Source organism: Pinus tabuliformis, chromosome 7, assembly GCF_031772625.1.
Source record: "Pinus tabuliformis cultivar Carrire ecotype Pingquan chromosome 7, CPIR1, whole genome shotgun sequence".
In the NCBI taxonomy this organism is placed as follows: Eukaryota; Viridiplantae; Streptophyta; class Pinopsida; order Pinales; family Pinaceae; genus Pinus; species Pinus tabuliformis.
This window is the reverse complement of record NC_142293.1, coordinates 122,776,205-122,789,778: the sequence shown is the minus strand read 5'-3', so window position 1 is coordinate 122,789,778 and position 13,574 is coordinate 122,776,205. Positions and strand designations below refer to the sequence as shown.

Genomic DNA, 13,574 nt, shown 5'->3' with positions numbered 1-13,574 from the left:
GCAAAAACGACGCACAAAAAAAGGGGGAGGGTGCAACACTAGGACTTCCCGAGAGGTCACCCATCCCAGTACTACTCTAGCCCAAGCGCGCTTAACTGCGGAGTTCTGATGGGATCCGGTGCATTAACGCTGGTATGATCGCACCCGCAAGGATCTCGCCCCCTCCCCCTCTTCAAGGGACACCGCCGAGCCACGGGCCCTCGATCCGAAACGGTTCGGCGCAGGGGCTCGCCCTCTTCCCCGACTTGGCGGCGCCTCCCGCCCCGCGGGGAGCCAGCGGAAGAACGGACGAGCGAGAACGAAAAGAAGAGAGAGAAGGAAAAGGCGTAAGTTCCGCGACCACCGACGACGCTCCGTGGAGCGCGCGCGGCCTCTCCGTGAACGATCCGCGGTCCTTCCAGAATTCGAATTCCTACAAAAGTGCATATGATCTACACCTCTTACCCCACTCTCCTCGTGCCATCATATCCGCAGCGGTGATGCGAACGGTCCTAGATTCATCGCCCACTGCCGCAAATGCGTCGCCTCCGTTGCACTGTGATCCCGCCCCTGACTTCCGACCAGGGAAAAGAACCTGTTCTCGAATTTCCCTCGGAGCAGTCTTAAAGCGAGTCGTCGTTTCCCTCGGCTGCGCTCCCCCTGCCCCCCTAATGCTCCAGCGATCTCTTCGCTCGCGAATCCCATTATAAATCGATATATAAGTGGCCCCACGTCGCAAAAACGACGCACAAAAGAGGGGGGAGGGTGCAACACTAGGACTTCCCGGGAGGTCACCCATCCCAGTACTACTCTAGCCCAAGCGCGCTTAACTGCGGAGTTCTGATGGGATCCGGTGCATTAACGCTGGTATGATCGCACCCGCAAGGATCTCGCCCCCTCCCCCTCTTCAAGGGACACCGCCGAGCCACGGGCCCTCGATCCGAAACGGTTCGGCGCAGGGGCTCGCCCTCTTCCCCGACTTGGCGGCGCCTCCCGCCCCGCGGGGAGCCAGCGGAAGAACGGACGAGCGAGAACGAAAAGAAGAGAGAGAAGGAAAAGGCGTAAGTTCCGCGACCACCGACGACGCTCCGTGGAGCGCGCGCGGCCTCTCCGTGAACGATCCGCGGTCCTTCCAGAATTCGAATTCCTACAAAAGTGCATATGATCTACACCTCTTACCCCACTCTCCTCGTGCCATCATATCCGCAGCGGTGATGCGAACGGTCCTAGATTCATCGCCCACTGCCGCAAATGCGTCGCCTCCGTTGCACTGTGATCCCGCCCCCCTGACTTCCGACCAGGGAAAAGAACCTGTTCTCGAATTTCCCTCGGAGCAGTCTTAGAGCGAGTCGCCGTTTCCCTCGGCTACGCTCCCCCTGCCCCCCCAATGCTCCAGCGATCTCTCCGTTCGCGGGATCCCATTATAAATCGATATATAAGTAGCCCCACGTCGCAAAAACGACGCACAAAAAAAGGGGGGAGGGTGCAACACTAGGACTTCCCGGGAGGTCACCCATCCCAGTACTACTCTAGCCCAAGCGCGCTTAACTGCGGAGTTCTGATGGGATCCGGTGCATTAACGCTGGTATGATCGCACCCGCAAGGATCTCGCCCCCTCCCCCTCTTCAAGGGACACCGCCGAGCCACGGGCCCTCGATCCGAAACGGTTCGGCGCAGGGGCTCGCCCTCTTCCCCGACTTGGCGGCGCCTCCCGCCCCGCGGGGAGCCAGCGGAAGAACGGACGAGCGAGAACGAAAAGAAGAGAGAGAAGGAAAAGGCGTAAGTTCCGCGACCACCGACGACGCTCCGTGGAGCGCGCGCGGCCTCTCCGTGAACGATCCGCGGTCCTTCCAGAATTCGAATTCCTACAAAAGTGCATATGATCTACACCTCTTACCCCACTCTCCTCGTGCCATCATATCCGCAGCGGTGATGCGAACGGTCCTAGATTCATCGCCCACTGCCGCAAATGCGTCGCCTCCGTTGCACTGTGATCCCGCCCCTGACTTCCGACCAGGGAAAAGAACCTGTTCTCGAATTTCCCTCGGAGCAGTCTTAGAGCGAGTCGCCGTTTCCCTCGGCTACGCTCCCCCTGCCCCCCTAATGCTCCAGCGATCTCTTCGTTCGCGGGATCCCATTATAAATCGATATATAAGTAGCCCCACGTCGCAAAACGCCGCACAAAAAAAGGGGGGAGGGTGCAACACTAGGACTTCCCGGGAGGTCACCCATCCCAGTACTACTCTAGCCCAAGCGCGCTTAACTGCGGAGTTCTGATGGGATCCGGTGCATTAACGCTGGTATGATCGCACCCGCAAGGATCTCGCCCCCTCCCCCTCTTCAAGGGACACCGCCGAGCCACGGGCCCTCGATCCGAAACGGTTCGGCGCAGGGGCTCGCCCTCTTCCCCGACTTGGCGGCGCCTCCCGCCCCGCGGGGAGCCAGCGGAAGAACGGACGAGCGAGAACGAAAAGAAGAGAGAGAAGGAAAAGGCGTAAGTTCCGCGACCACCGACGACGCTCCGTGGAGCGCGCGCGGCCTCTCCGTGAACGATCCGCGGTCCTTCCAGAATTCGAATTCCTACAAAAGTGCATATGATCTACACCTCTTACCCCACTCTCCTCGTGCCATCATATCCGCAGCGGTGATGCGAACGGTCCTAGATTCATCGCCCACTGCCGCAAATGCGTCGCCTCCGTTGCACTGTGATCCCGCCCGTGACTTCCGACCAGGGAAAAGAACCTGTTCTCGAATTTCCCTCGGAGCAGTCTTAAAGCGAGTCGCCGTTTCCCTCGGCTACGCTCCCCCCGCCCCCTTAATGCTCCAGCGATCTCTTCGTTCGCGGGATTCCATTATAAAATCACTATATAAGTAGCCCCACGTCGCAAAACGCCGCACAAAAAAGAGGGGGGAGGGTGCAACACTAGGACTTCCCGGGAGGTCACCCATCCCAGTACTACTCTAGCCCAAGCGCGCTTAACTGCGGAGTTCTGATGGGATCCGGTGCATTAACGCTGGTATGATCGCACCCGCAAGGATCTCGCCCCCTCCCCCTCTTCAAGGGACACCGCCGAGCCACGGGCCCTCGATCCGAAACGGTTCGGCGCAGGGGCTCGCCCTCTTCCCCGACTTGGCGGCGCCTCCCGCCCCGCGGGGAGCCAGCGGAAGAACGGACGAGCGAGAATGAAAAGAAGAGAGAGAAGGAAAAGGCGTAAGTTCCGCGACCACCGACGACGCTCCGTGGAGCGCGCGCGGCCTTTCCGTGAACGATCCGCGGTCCTTCCAGAATTCGAATTCCTACAAAAGTGCATATGATCTACACCTCTTACCCCACTCTCCTCGTGTCATCATATCCGCAGCGGCGATGCGAACGGTCCTAGATTCATCGCCCACTGCCGCAATACGTCGCCTCCGTTGCACTGTGATCCCGCCCCTGACTTCCGACCAGGGAAAAGAACCTGTTCTCGAATTTCCCTCGGAGCAGTCTTAGAGCGAGTCGCCGTTTCCCTCGGCTACGCTCCCCCTGCCCCCCTAATGCTCCAGCGATCTCTTCGTTCGCGGGATCCCATTATAAATCGATATATACGTAGCCCCACGTCGCAAAAACGACGCACGAAAAAGGGGGGGAGGGTGCAACACTAGGACTTCCCGGGAGGTCACCCATCCCAGTACTACTCTAGCCCAAGCGCGCTTAACTGCGGAGTTCTGATGGGATCCGGTGCATTAACGCTGGTATGATCGCACCCGCAAGGATCTCGCCCCCTCCCCCTCTTCAAGGGACACCGCCGAGCCACGGGCCCTCGATCCGAAACGGTTCGGCGCAGGGGCTCGCCCTCTTCCCCGACTTGGCGGCGCCTCCCGCCCCGCGGGGAGCCAGCGGAAAAACGGACGAGCGAGAACGAAAAGAAGAGAGAGAAGGAAAAGGCGTAAGTTCCGCGACCACCGACGACGCTCCGTGGAGCGCGCGCGGCCTCTCCGTGAACGATCCGCGGTCCTTCCAGAATTCGAATTCCTACAAAAGTGCATATGATCTACACCTCTTACCCCACTCTCCTCGTGCCATCATATCCGCAGCGGTGATGCGAACGGTCCTAGATTCATCGCCCACTGCCGCAAATGCGTCGCCTCCGTTGCACTGTGATCCCGCCCCTGACTTCCGACCAGGGAAAAGAACCTGTTCTCGAATTTCCCTCGGAGCAGTCTTAAAGCGAGTCGCCGTTTCCCTCGGCTACGCTCCCCCTGCCCCCCTAATGCTCCAGCGATCTCTTCGTTCGCGGGATCCCATTATAAATCGATATATAAGTAGCCCCACGTCGCAAAAACGACGCACAAAAAAGGGGGAGGGTGCAACACTAGGACTTCCCGGGAGGTCACCCATCCCAGTACTACTCTAGCCCAAGCGCGCTTAACTGCGGAGTTCTGATGGGATCCGGTGCATTAACGCTGGTATGATCGCACCCGCAAGGATCTCGCCCCCTCCCCCTCTTCAAGGGACACCGCCGAGCCACGGGCCCTCGATCCGAAACGGTTCGGCGCAGGGGCTCGCCCTCTTCCCCGACTTGGCGGCGCCTCCCGCCCCGCGGGGAGCCAGCGGAGAACGGACGAGCGAGAACGAAAAGAAGAGAGAGAAGGAAAAGGCGTAAGTTCCGCGACCACCGACGACGCTCCGTGGAGCGCGCGCGGCCTCTCCGTGAACGATCCGCGGTCCTTCCAGAATTCGAATTCCTACAAAAGTGCATATGATCTACACCTCTTACCCCACTCTCCTCGTGCCATCATATCCGCAGCGGTGATGCGAACGGTCCTAGATTCATCGCCCACTGCCGCAAATGCGTCGCCTCCGTTGCACTGTGATCCCGCCCCTGACTTCCGACCAGGGAAAAGAACCTGTTCTCGAATTTCCCTCGGAGCAGTCTTAGAGCGAGTCGCCGTTTCCCTCGGCTACGCTCCCCCTGCCCCCCTAATGCTCCAGCGATCTCTTCGTTCGCGGGATCCCATTATAAATCGATATATAAGTAGCCCCACGTCGCAAAAACGACGCACAAAAAAAGGGGGAGGGTGCAACACTAGGACTTCCCGGGAGGTCACCCATCCCAGTACTACTCTAGCCCAAGCGCGCTTAACTGCGGAGTTCTGATGGGATCCGGTGCATTAACGCTGGTATGATCGCACCCGCAAGGATCTCGCCCCCTCCCCCTCTTCAAGGGACACCGCCGAGCCACGGGCCCTCGATCCGAAACGGTTCGGCGCAGGGGCTCGCCCTCTTCCCCGACTTGGCGGCGCCTCCCGCCCCGCGGGGAGCCAGCGGAGAACGGACGAGCGAGAACGAAAAGAAGAGAGAGAAGGAAAAGGCGTAAGTTCCGCGACCACCGACGACGCTCCGTGGAGCGCGCGCGGCCCTTTCCGTGAACGATCCGCGGTCCTTCCAGAATTCGAATTCCTACAAAAGTGCATATGATCTACACCTCTTACCCCACTCTCCTCGTGCCATCATATCCGCAGCGGTGATGCGAACGGTCCTAGATTCATCGCCCACTGCCGCAAATGCGTCGCCTCCGTTGCACTGTGATCCCGCCCCTGACTTCCGACCAGGGAAAAGAACCTGTTCTCGAATTTCCCTCGGAGCAGTCTTAAAGCGAGTCGCCGTTTCCCTCGGCTGCGCTCCCCCCCTGCCCCCCCAATGCTCCAGCGATCTCTCCGTTCGCGGGATCCCATCATAAATCGATATATACAAGTGGCCCCACGTCGCAAAAACGACGCACAAAAGAGGGGGGGAGGGTGCAACACTAGGACTTCCCGGGAGGTCACCCATCCCAGTACTACTCTAGCCCAAGCGCGCTTAACTGCGGAGTTCTGATGGGATCCGGTGCATTAACGCTGGTATGATCGCACCCGCAAGGATCTCGCCCCCTCCCCCTCTTCAACGGACACCGCCGAGCCACGGGCCCTCGATCCGAAACGGTTCGGCGCAGGGGCTCGCCCTCTTCCCCCGACTTGGCGGCGCCTCCCGCCCCGCGGGGAGCCAGCGGAAGAACGGACGAGCGAGAATGAAAAGAAGAGAGGGAAGGAAAAGGCGTAAGTCCCGCGACCACCGACGACGCTCCGTGGAGCGCGCGCGGCCTCTCCGTGAACGATCCGCGGTCCTTCCAGAATTCGAATTCCTACAAAAGTGCATATGATCTACACCTCTTACCCCACTCTCCTCGTGTCATATCCGCAGCGGTGATGCGAACGGTCCTAGATTCATCGCCCACCGCCGCAAATGCGTCGCCTCCGTTGCACTGTGATCCCGCCCCTGACTTCCGACCAGGGAAAAGAACCTGTTCTCGAATTTCCCTCGGAGCAGTCTTCAAGCGAGTCGCCGTTTCCCTCGGCTGCGCTCCCCCTGCCCCCCTAATGCTCCAGCGATCTCTTCGCTCGCGGGATCCCATCATAAATCGATATATAAGTGGCCCCACGTCGCAAAACGACGCACAAAAAAAGGGGGGGGGGTGCAACACTAGGACTTCCCGGGAGGTCACCCATCCCAGTACTACTCTAGCCCAAGCGCGCTTAACTGCGGAGTTCTGATGGGATCCGGTGCATTAACGCTGGTATGATCGCACCCGCAAGGATCTCGCCCCCTCCCCCTCTTCAAGGGACACCGCCGAGCCACGGGCCCTCGATCCGAAACGGTTCGGCGCAGGGGCTCGCCCTCTTCCCCGACTTGGCGGCGCCTCCCGCCCCGCGGGGAGCCGGCGGAAGAACGGACGAGCGAGAATGGAAAGAAGAGAGAGAAGGAAAAGGCGTAAGTTCCGCGACCACCGACGACGCTCCGTGGAGCGCGCGCGGCCTTTCCGTGAACGATCCGCGGTCCTTCCAGAATTCGAATCCCTACAAAAGTGCATATGATCTACACCTCTTACCCCACTCTCCTCGTGTCATCATATCCGCAGCGGTGATGCGAACGGTCCTAGATTCATCGCCCACTGCCGCAAATGCGTCGCCTCCGTTGCACTTCGATCCCGCCCCTGACTTCCGACCAGGGAAAAGAACCTGTTCTCGAATTTCCCTCGGAGCAGTCTTAGAGCGAGTCGCCGTTTCCCTCGGCTACGCTCCCCCTGCCCCCCCTAATGCTCCAGCGATCTCTTCGTTCGCGGGATCCCATTGTAAATCGATATATACGTAGCCCCACGTCGCAAAAACGACGCACGAAAAAGGGGGGGAGGGTGCAACACTAGGACTTCCCGGGAGGTCACCCATCCCAGTACTACTCTAGCCCAAGCGCGCTTAACTGCGGAGTTCTGATGGGATCCGGTGCATTAACGCTGGTATGATCGCACCCGCAAGGATCTCGCCCCCTCCCCCTCTTCAAGGGACACCGCCGAGCCACGGGCCCTCGATCCGAAACGGTTCGGCGCAGGGGCTCGCCCTCTTCCCCGACTTGGCGGCGCCCCCCGCCCCGCGGGGAGCCGGCGGAAGAACGGACGAGCGAGAATGGAAAGAAGAGAGAGAAGGAAAAGGCGTAAGTTCCGCGACCACCGACGACGCTCCGTGGAGCGCGCGCGGCCTTTCCGTGAACGATCCGCGGTCCTTCCAGAATTCGAATCCCTACAAAAGTGCATATGATCTACACCTCTTACCCCACTCTCCTCGTGTCATCATATCCGCAGCGGTGATGCGAACGGTCCTAGATTCATCGCCCACTGCCGCAATACGTCGCCTCCGTTGCACTGTGATCCCGCCCGTGACTTCCGACCAGGGAAAAGAACCTGTTCTCGAATTTCCCTCGGCGCAGTCTTAAAGCGAGTCGCCGTTTCCCTCGGCTACGCTCCCCCCGCCCCCTTAATGCTCCAGCGATCTCTTCGTTCGCGGGATTCCATTATAAAATCACTATATAAGTAGCCCCACGTCGCAAAACGCCGCACAAAAAAGAGGGGGGAGGGTGCAACACTAGGACTTCCCGGGAGGTCACCCATCCCAGTACTACTCTAGCCCAAGCGCGCTTAACTGCGGAGTTCTGATGGGATCCGGTGCATTAACGCTGGTATGATCGCACCCGCAAAGATCTCGCCCCCTCCCCCTCTTCAAGGGACACCGCCGAGCCACGGCCCTCGATCCGAAACGGTTCGGCGCAGGGGCTCGCCCTCTCCCCCGACTTGGCGGCGCCTCCCGCCCCGCGGGGAGCCAGCGGAAGAACGGACGAGCGAAAATGAAAAGAAGAGAGAGAAGGAAAAGGCGTAAGTTCCGCGACCACCGACGACGCTGCGTGGAGCTCGCGCGGCCTTTCTCCGTGAACGATCCGCGGTCCTTCCAGAATTCGAATTCCTACAAAAGTGCATATGATCTACACCTCTTACCCCACTCTCCTCGTGCCATCATATCCGCAGCGGTGATGCGAACGGTCCTAGATTCATCGCCCACTGCCGCAAATGCGTCGCCTCCGTTGCACTGTGATCCCGCCCCTGACTTCCGACCAGGGAAAAGAACCTGTTCTCGAATTTCCCTCGGAGCAGTCTTAGAGCGAGTCGCCGTTTCCCTCGGCTACGCTCCCCCTGCCCCCCAATGCTCCAGCGATCTCTCCGTTCGCGGATCCCATTATAAATCGATATATAAGTAGCCCCACGTCGCAAAAACGACGCACAAAAAAAGGGGGAGGGTGCAACACTAGGACTTCCCGGGAGGTCACCCATCCCAGTACTACTCTAGCCCAAGCGCGCTTAACTGCGGAGTTCTGATGGGATCCGGTGCATTAACGCTGGTATGATCGCACCCGCAAGGATCTCGCCCCCTCCCCCTCTTCAAGGGACACCGCCGAGCCACGGGCCCTCGATCCGAAACGGTTCGGCGCAGGGGCTCGCCCTCTTCCCCGACTTGGCGGCGCCTCCCGCCCCGCGGGGAGCCAGCGGAAGAACGGACGAGCGAGAACGAAAAGAAGAGAGAGAAGGAAAAGGCGTAAGTTCCGCGACCACCGACGACGCTCCGTGGAGCGCGCGCGGCCTCTCCGTGAACGATCCGCGGTCCTTCCAGAATTCGAATTCCTACAAAAGTGCATATGATCTACACCTCTTACCCCACTCTCCTCGTGCCATCATATCCGCAGCGGTGATGCGAACGGTCCTAGATTCATCGCCCACTGCCGCAAATGCGTCGCCTCCGTTGCACTGTGATCCCGCCCCTGACTTCCGACCAGGAAAAGACCCCATTCTCGAATTTCCCTCGGAGCAGTCTTAAAGCGAGTCGCCGTTTCCCTCAGCTACGCTCCCCCTGCCCCCCCCCAATGCTCCGGCGATCTCTTCGCTCGCGGGATCCCATTATAAATCGATATATAAGTAGCCCCACGTCGCAAAAACGACGCACAAAAAAGGGGGAGGGTGCAACACTAGGACTTCCCGGGAGGTCACCCATCCCAGTACTACTCTAGCCCAAGCGCGCTTAACTGCGGAGTTCTGATGGGATCCGGTGCATTAACGCTGGTATGATCGCACCCGCAAGGATCTCGCCCCCTCCCCCTCTTCAAGGGACACCGCCGAGCCACGGGCCCTCGATCCGAAACGGTTCGGCGCAGGGGCTCGCCCTCTTCCCCGACTTGGCGGCGCCTCCCGCCCCGCGGGGAGCCAGCGGAGAACGGACGAGCGAGAACGAAAAGAAGAGAGAGAAGGAAAAGGCGTAAGTTCCGCGACCACCGACGACGCTCCGTGGAGCGCGCGCGGCCTCTCCGTGAACGATCCGCGGTCCTTCCAGAATTCGAATTCCTACAAAAGTGCATATGATCTACACCTCTTACCCCACTCTCCTCGTGCCATCATATCCGCAGCGGTGATGCGAACGGTCCTAGATTCATCGCCCACTGCCGCAAATGCGTCGCCTCCGTTGCACTGTGATCCCGCCCCTGACTTCCGACCAGGGAAAAGAACCTGTTCTCGAATTTCCCCTCGGAGCAGTCTTAGAGCGAGTCGCCGTTTCCCTCGGCTACGCTCCCCCTGCCCCCCTAATGCTCCAGCGATCTCTTCGTTCGCGGGATCCCATTATAAATCGATATATAAGTAGCCCCACGTCGCAAAACGACGCACAAAAAAAGGGGGGAGGGTGCAACACTAGGACTTCCCGGGAGGTCACCCATCCCAGTACTACTCTAGCCCAAGCGCGCTTAACTGCGGAGTTCTGATGGGATCCGGTGCATTAACGCTGGTATGATCGATCGCACCCGCAAGGATCTCGCCCCCTCCCCCTCTTCAAGGGACACCGCCGAGCCACGGGCCCTCGATCCGAAACGGTTCGGCGCAGGGGCTCGCCCTCTTCCCCGACTTGGCGGCGCCTCCCGCCCCGCGGGGAGCCAGCGGAAGAACGGACGAGCGAGAATGAAAAGAAGAGAGAGAAGGAAAAGGCGTAAGTTCCGCGACCACCGACGACGCTCCGTGGAGCGCGCGCGGCCTTTCCGTGAACGATCCGCGGTCCTTCCAGAATTCGAATTCCTACAAAAGTGCATATGATCTACACCTCTTACCCCACTCTCCTCGTGTCATCATATCCGCAGCGGTGATGCGAACGGTCCTAGATTCATCGCCCACTGCCGCAAATGCGTCGCCTCCGTTGCACTGTGATCCCGCCCCTGACTTCCGACCAGGGAAAAGAACCTGTTCTCGAATTTCCCTCGGAGCAGTCTTAGAGCGAGTCGCCGTTTCCCTCGGCTACGCTCCCCCTGCCCCCCCAATGCTCCAGCGATCTCTCCGTTCGCGGGATCCCATTATAAATCGATATATAAGTAGCCCCACGTCGCAAAAACGACGCACAAAAAAAGGGGGGAGGGTGCAACACTAGGACTTCCCGGGAGGTCACCCATCCCAGTACTACTCTAGCCCAAGCGCGCTTAACTGCGGAGTTCTGATGGGATCCGGTGCATTAACGCTGGTATGATCGCACCCGCAAGGATCTCGCCCCCTCCCCCTCTTCAAGGGACACCGCCGAGCCACGGGCCCTCGATCCGAAACGGTTCGGCGCAGGGGCTCGCCCTCTTCCCCGACTTGGCGGCGCCCCCCGCCCCGCGGGGAGCCGGCGGAAGAACGGACGAGCGAGAATGGAAAGAAGAGAGAGAAGGAAAAGGCGTAAGTTCCGCGACCACCGACGACGCTCCGTGGAGCGCGCGCGGCCTTTCCGTGAACGATCCGCGGTTCTTCCCAAATTCGAATCCCTACAAAAGTGCATATGATCTACACCTCTTACCCCACTCTCCTCGTGTCATCATATCCGCAGCGGTGATGCGAACGGTCCTAGATTCATCGCCCACTGCCGCAAATGCGTCGCCTCCGTTGCACTTCGATCCCGCCCCTGACTTCCGACCAGGGAAAAGAACCTGTTCTCGAATTTCCCTCGGAGCAGTCTTAGAGCGAGTCGCCGTTTCCCTCGGCTACGCTCCCCCTGCCCCCCCTAATGCTCCAGCGATCTCTTCGTTCGCGGGATCCCATTGTAAATCGATATATACGTAGCCCCACGTCGCAAAAACGACGCACGAAAAAGGGGGGGAGGGTGCAACACTAGGACTTCCCGGGAGGTCACCCATCCCAGTACTACTCTAGCCCAAGCGCGCTTAACTGCGGAGTTCTGATGGGATCCGGTGCATTAACGCTGGTATGATCGCACCCGCAAGGATCTCGCCCCCTCCCCCTCTTCAAGGGACACCGCCGAGCCACGGCCCTCGATCCGAAACGGTTCGGCGCAGGGGCTCGCCCTCTTCCCCGACTTGGCGGCGCCTCCCGCCCCGCGGGGAGCCAGCGGAAGAACGGACGAGCGAGAATGAAAAGAAGAGAGAGAAGGAAAAGGCGTAAGTTCCGCGACCACCGACGACGCTCCGTGGAGCGCGCGCGGCCTTTCCACGGTTCTTCCGGAATTCGAATTCCTACAAAAGTACATACGATCTACACCTCTTACCCACTCTCCTCGTGCCATATCCGCAGCGGTGATGCGAACGGTCCTAGATTCATCGCCCACTGCCGCAAATGCGTCGCCTCCGTTGCACTGTGATCCCGCCCCTGACTTCCGACCAGGGAAAAGAACCTGTTCTCGAATTTCCCTCGGCGCAGTCTTAAAGCGAGTCGCCGTTTCCCTCGGCTACGCTCCCCCCGCCCCCTTAATGCTCCAGCGATCTCTTCGTTCGCGGGATTCCATTACAAAATCACTGTATAAGTAGCCCCACGTCGCAAAACGCCGCACAAAAAAGAGGGGGGAGGGTGCAACACTAGGACTTCCCGGGAGGTCACCCATCCCAGTACTACTCTAGCCCAAGCGCGCTTAACTACGGAGTTCTGATGGGATCCGGTGCATTAACGCTGGTATGATCGCACCCGCAAGGATCTCGCCCCCTCCCCCTCTTCAAGGGACACCGCCGAGCCACGGGCCCTCGATCCGAAACGGTTCGGCGCAGGGGCTCGCCCTCTTCCCCGACTTGGCGGCGCCTCCCGCCCCGCGGGGAGCCAGCGGGAGAACGGACGAGCGAGAATGAAAAGAAGAGAGAGAAGGAAAAGGCGTAAGTTCCGCGACCACCGACGACGCTCCGTGGAGCGCGCGCGGCCTCTCCGTGAACGATCCGCGGTCCTTCCAGAATTCGAATTCCTACAAAAGTGCATATGATCTACACCTCTTACCCCACTCTCCTCGTGCCATCATATCCGCAGCGGTGATGCGAACGGTCCTAGATTCGTCGCCCACTGCCGCAAATGCGTCGCCGCCGTTGCACTGTGATCCCGCCCCTGACTTCCGACCAGGGAAAAGACCCCGTTCTCGAATTTCCCTCGGAGCAGTCTTAAAGCGAGTCGCCGTTTCCCTCAGCTACGCTCCCCCCTGCCCCCCTAATGCTCCAGCGACCTCTTCGTTCGCGGGATCCCATTATAGATCGATATACAAGTAGCCCCACGTCGCAAAACGCCGCGCAAAAAGAGGGGGGAGGGTGCAACACTAGGACTTCCCGGGAGGTCACCCATCCCAGTACTACTCTAGCCCAAGCGCGCTTAACTGCGGAGTTCTGATGGGATCCGGTGCATTAACGCTGGTATGATCGCACCCCGAGGATCTCGCCCCCTCCCCCCTCTTCAAGGACACCGCCGAGCCACGGGCCCTCGATCCGAAACGGTTCGGCGCAGGGGCTCGCCCTCTCCCCCGACTTGGCGGCGCCTCCCGCCCCGCGGGGAGCCAGCGGAAGAACGGACGAGCGAAAATGAAAAGAAGAGAGAGAAGGAAAAGGCGTAAGTTCCGCGACCACCGACGACCGCTCCGTGGAGCGCGCGCGGCCTCTCCGTGAACGATCCGCGGTCCTTCCGGAATTCGAATTCCTACAAAAGCACATACATACGATCTACACCTCTTACCCACTCTCCTCGTGCCATATTCGCAGCGGTGATGCGAACGGTGACTCCTAGATTCATCGCCCACTGCCGCAATACGTCGCCTCCGTTGCACTGTGATCCCGCCCGTGACTTCCGACCAGGGAAAAGAACCTGTTCTCGAATTTCCCTCGGCGCAGTCTTAAAGCGAGTCGCCGTTTCCCTCGGCTACGCTCCCCCCGCCCCCTTAATGCTCCAGCGATCTCTTCGTTCGCGGGATCCCATAATAAATCGATATAT

General features: G+C 59.9%; 18 non-coding genes and 1 pseudogene across 18 annotated transcripts; all 19 read right to left on the bottom strand.

Moving 5' to 3' along the window:
* Window positions 1–27: 27 nt before the first annotated feature.
* LOC149246068 (5S ribosomal RNA) lies at window positions 28–146 on the bottom strand. Its single transcript, XR_016267392.1, has one exon. It is a non-coding gene; the product is annotated as a 5S ribosomal RNA (ribosomal RNA).
* Window positions 147–741: 595 nt separating this feature from the next.
* LOC149246067 (5S ribosomal RNA) lies at window positions 742–860 on the bottom strand. The gene has a single exon (XR_016268187.1). It is a non-coding gene; the product is annotated as a 5S ribosomal RNA (ribosomal RNA).
* Window positions 861–1,459: 599 nt separating this feature from the next.
* LOC149246066 (5S ribosomal RNA) lies at window positions 1,460–1,578 on the bottom strand. The gene has a single exon (XR_016268186.1). It is a non-coding gene; the product is annotated as a 5S ribosomal RNA (ribosomal RNA).
* A 596-nt stretch (window positions 1,579–2,174) lies between these two features.
* LOC149246065 (5S ribosomal RNA) lies at window positions 2,175–2,293 on the bottom strand. The gene has a single exon (XR_016268185.1). It is a non-coding gene; the product is annotated as a 5S ribosomal RNA (ribosomal RNA).
* A 598-nt stretch (window positions 2,294–2,891) lies between these two features.
* On the bottom strand, window positions 2,892–3,010 carry LOC149246064 (5S ribosomal RNA). The gene has a single exon (XR_016268184.1). It is a non-coding gene; the product is annotated as a 5S ribosomal RNA (ribosomal RNA).
* Window positions 3,011–3,606: 596 nt separating this feature from the next.
* LOC149246063 (5S ribosomal RNA) lies at window positions 3,607–3,725 on the bottom strand. The gene has a single exon (XR_016268183.1). It is a non-coding gene; the product is annotated as a 5S ribosomal RNA (ribosomal RNA).
* Window positions 3,726–4,320: 595 nt separating this feature from the next.
* Window positions 4,321–4,439, bottom strand: LOC149246062 (5S ribosomal RNA). Its single transcript, XR_016268182.1, has one exon. It is a non-coding gene; the product is annotated as a 5S ribosomal RNA (ribosomal RNA).
* A 595-nt stretch (window positions 4,440–5,034) lies between these two features.
* Window positions 5,035–5,153, bottom strand: LOC149246061 (5S ribosomal RNA). The gene has a single exon (XR_016268181.1). It is a non-coding gene; the product is annotated as a 5S ribosomal RNA (ribosomal RNA).
* Window positions 5,154–5,754: 601 nt separating this feature from the next.
* LOC149246060 (5S ribosomal RNA) lies at window positions 5,755–5,873 on the bottom strand. The gene has a single exon (XR_016268180.1). It is a non-coding gene; the product is annotated as a 5S ribosomal RNA (ribosomal RNA).
* A 594-nt stretch (window positions 5,874–6,467) lies between these two features.
* LOC149246059 (5S ribosomal RNA) lies at window positions 6,468–6,586 on the bottom strand. Its single transcript, XR_016267818.1, has one exon. It is a non-coding gene; the product is annotated as a 5S ribosomal RNA (ribosomal RNA).
* Window positions 6,587–7,184: 598 nt separating this feature from the next.
* Window positions 7,185–7,303, bottom strand: LOC149246058 (5S ribosomal RNA). Its single transcript, XR_016268179.1, has one exon. It is a non-coding gene; the product is annotated as a 5S ribosomal RNA (ribosomal RNA).
* Window positions 7,304–7,900: 597 nt separating this feature from the next.
* LOC149246057 (5S ribosomal RNA) lies at window positions 7,901–8,019 on the bottom strand. Its single transcript, XR_016268178.1, has one exon. It is a non-coding gene; the product is annotated as a 5S ribosomal RNA (ribosomal RNA).
* Window positions 8,020–8,614: 595 nt separating this feature from the next.
* Window positions 8,615–8,733, bottom strand: LOC149246056 (5S ribosomal RNA). The gene has a single exon (XR_016268176.1). It is a non-coding gene; the product is annotated as a 5S ribosomal RNA (ribosomal RNA).
* A 596-nt stretch (window positions 8,734–9,329) lies between these two features.
* On the bottom strand, window positions 9,330–9,448 carry LOC149246055 (5S ribosomal RNA). Its single transcript, XR_016268175.1, has one exon. It is a non-coding gene; the product is annotated as a 5S ribosomal RNA (ribosomal RNA).
* Window positions 9,449–10,044: 596 nt separating this feature from the next.
* LOC149246054 (5S ribosomal RNA) lies at window positions 10,045–10,167 on the bottom strand (annotated as a pseudogene).
* A 597-nt stretch (window positions 10,168–10,764) lies between these two features.
* LOC149246053 (5S ribosomal RNA) lies at window positions 10,765–10,883 on the bottom strand. The gene has a single exon (XR_016268174.1). It is a non-coding gene; the product is annotated as a 5S ribosomal RNA (ribosomal RNA).
* Window positions 10,884–11,481: 598 nt separating this feature from the next.
* Window positions 11,482–11,600, bottom strand: LOC149246052 (5S ribosomal RNA). Its single transcript, XR_016268173.1, has one exon. It is a non-coding gene; the product is annotated as a 5S ribosomal RNA (ribosomal RNA).
* A 582-nt stretch (window positions 11,601–12,182) lies between these two features.
* On the bottom strand, window positions 12,183–12,301 carry LOC149246051 (5S ribosomal RNA). Its single transcript, XR_016267391.1, has one exon. It is a non-coding gene; the product is annotated as a 5S ribosomal RNA (ribosomal RNA).
* A 597-nt stretch (window positions 12,302–12,898) lies between these two features.
* Window positions 12,899–13,017, bottom strand: LOC149246050 (5S ribosomal RNA). The gene has a single exon (XR_016268172.1). It is a non-coding gene; the product is annotated as a 5S ribosomal RNA (ribosomal RNA).
* Window positions 13,018–13,574: the final 557 nt, after the last annotated feature.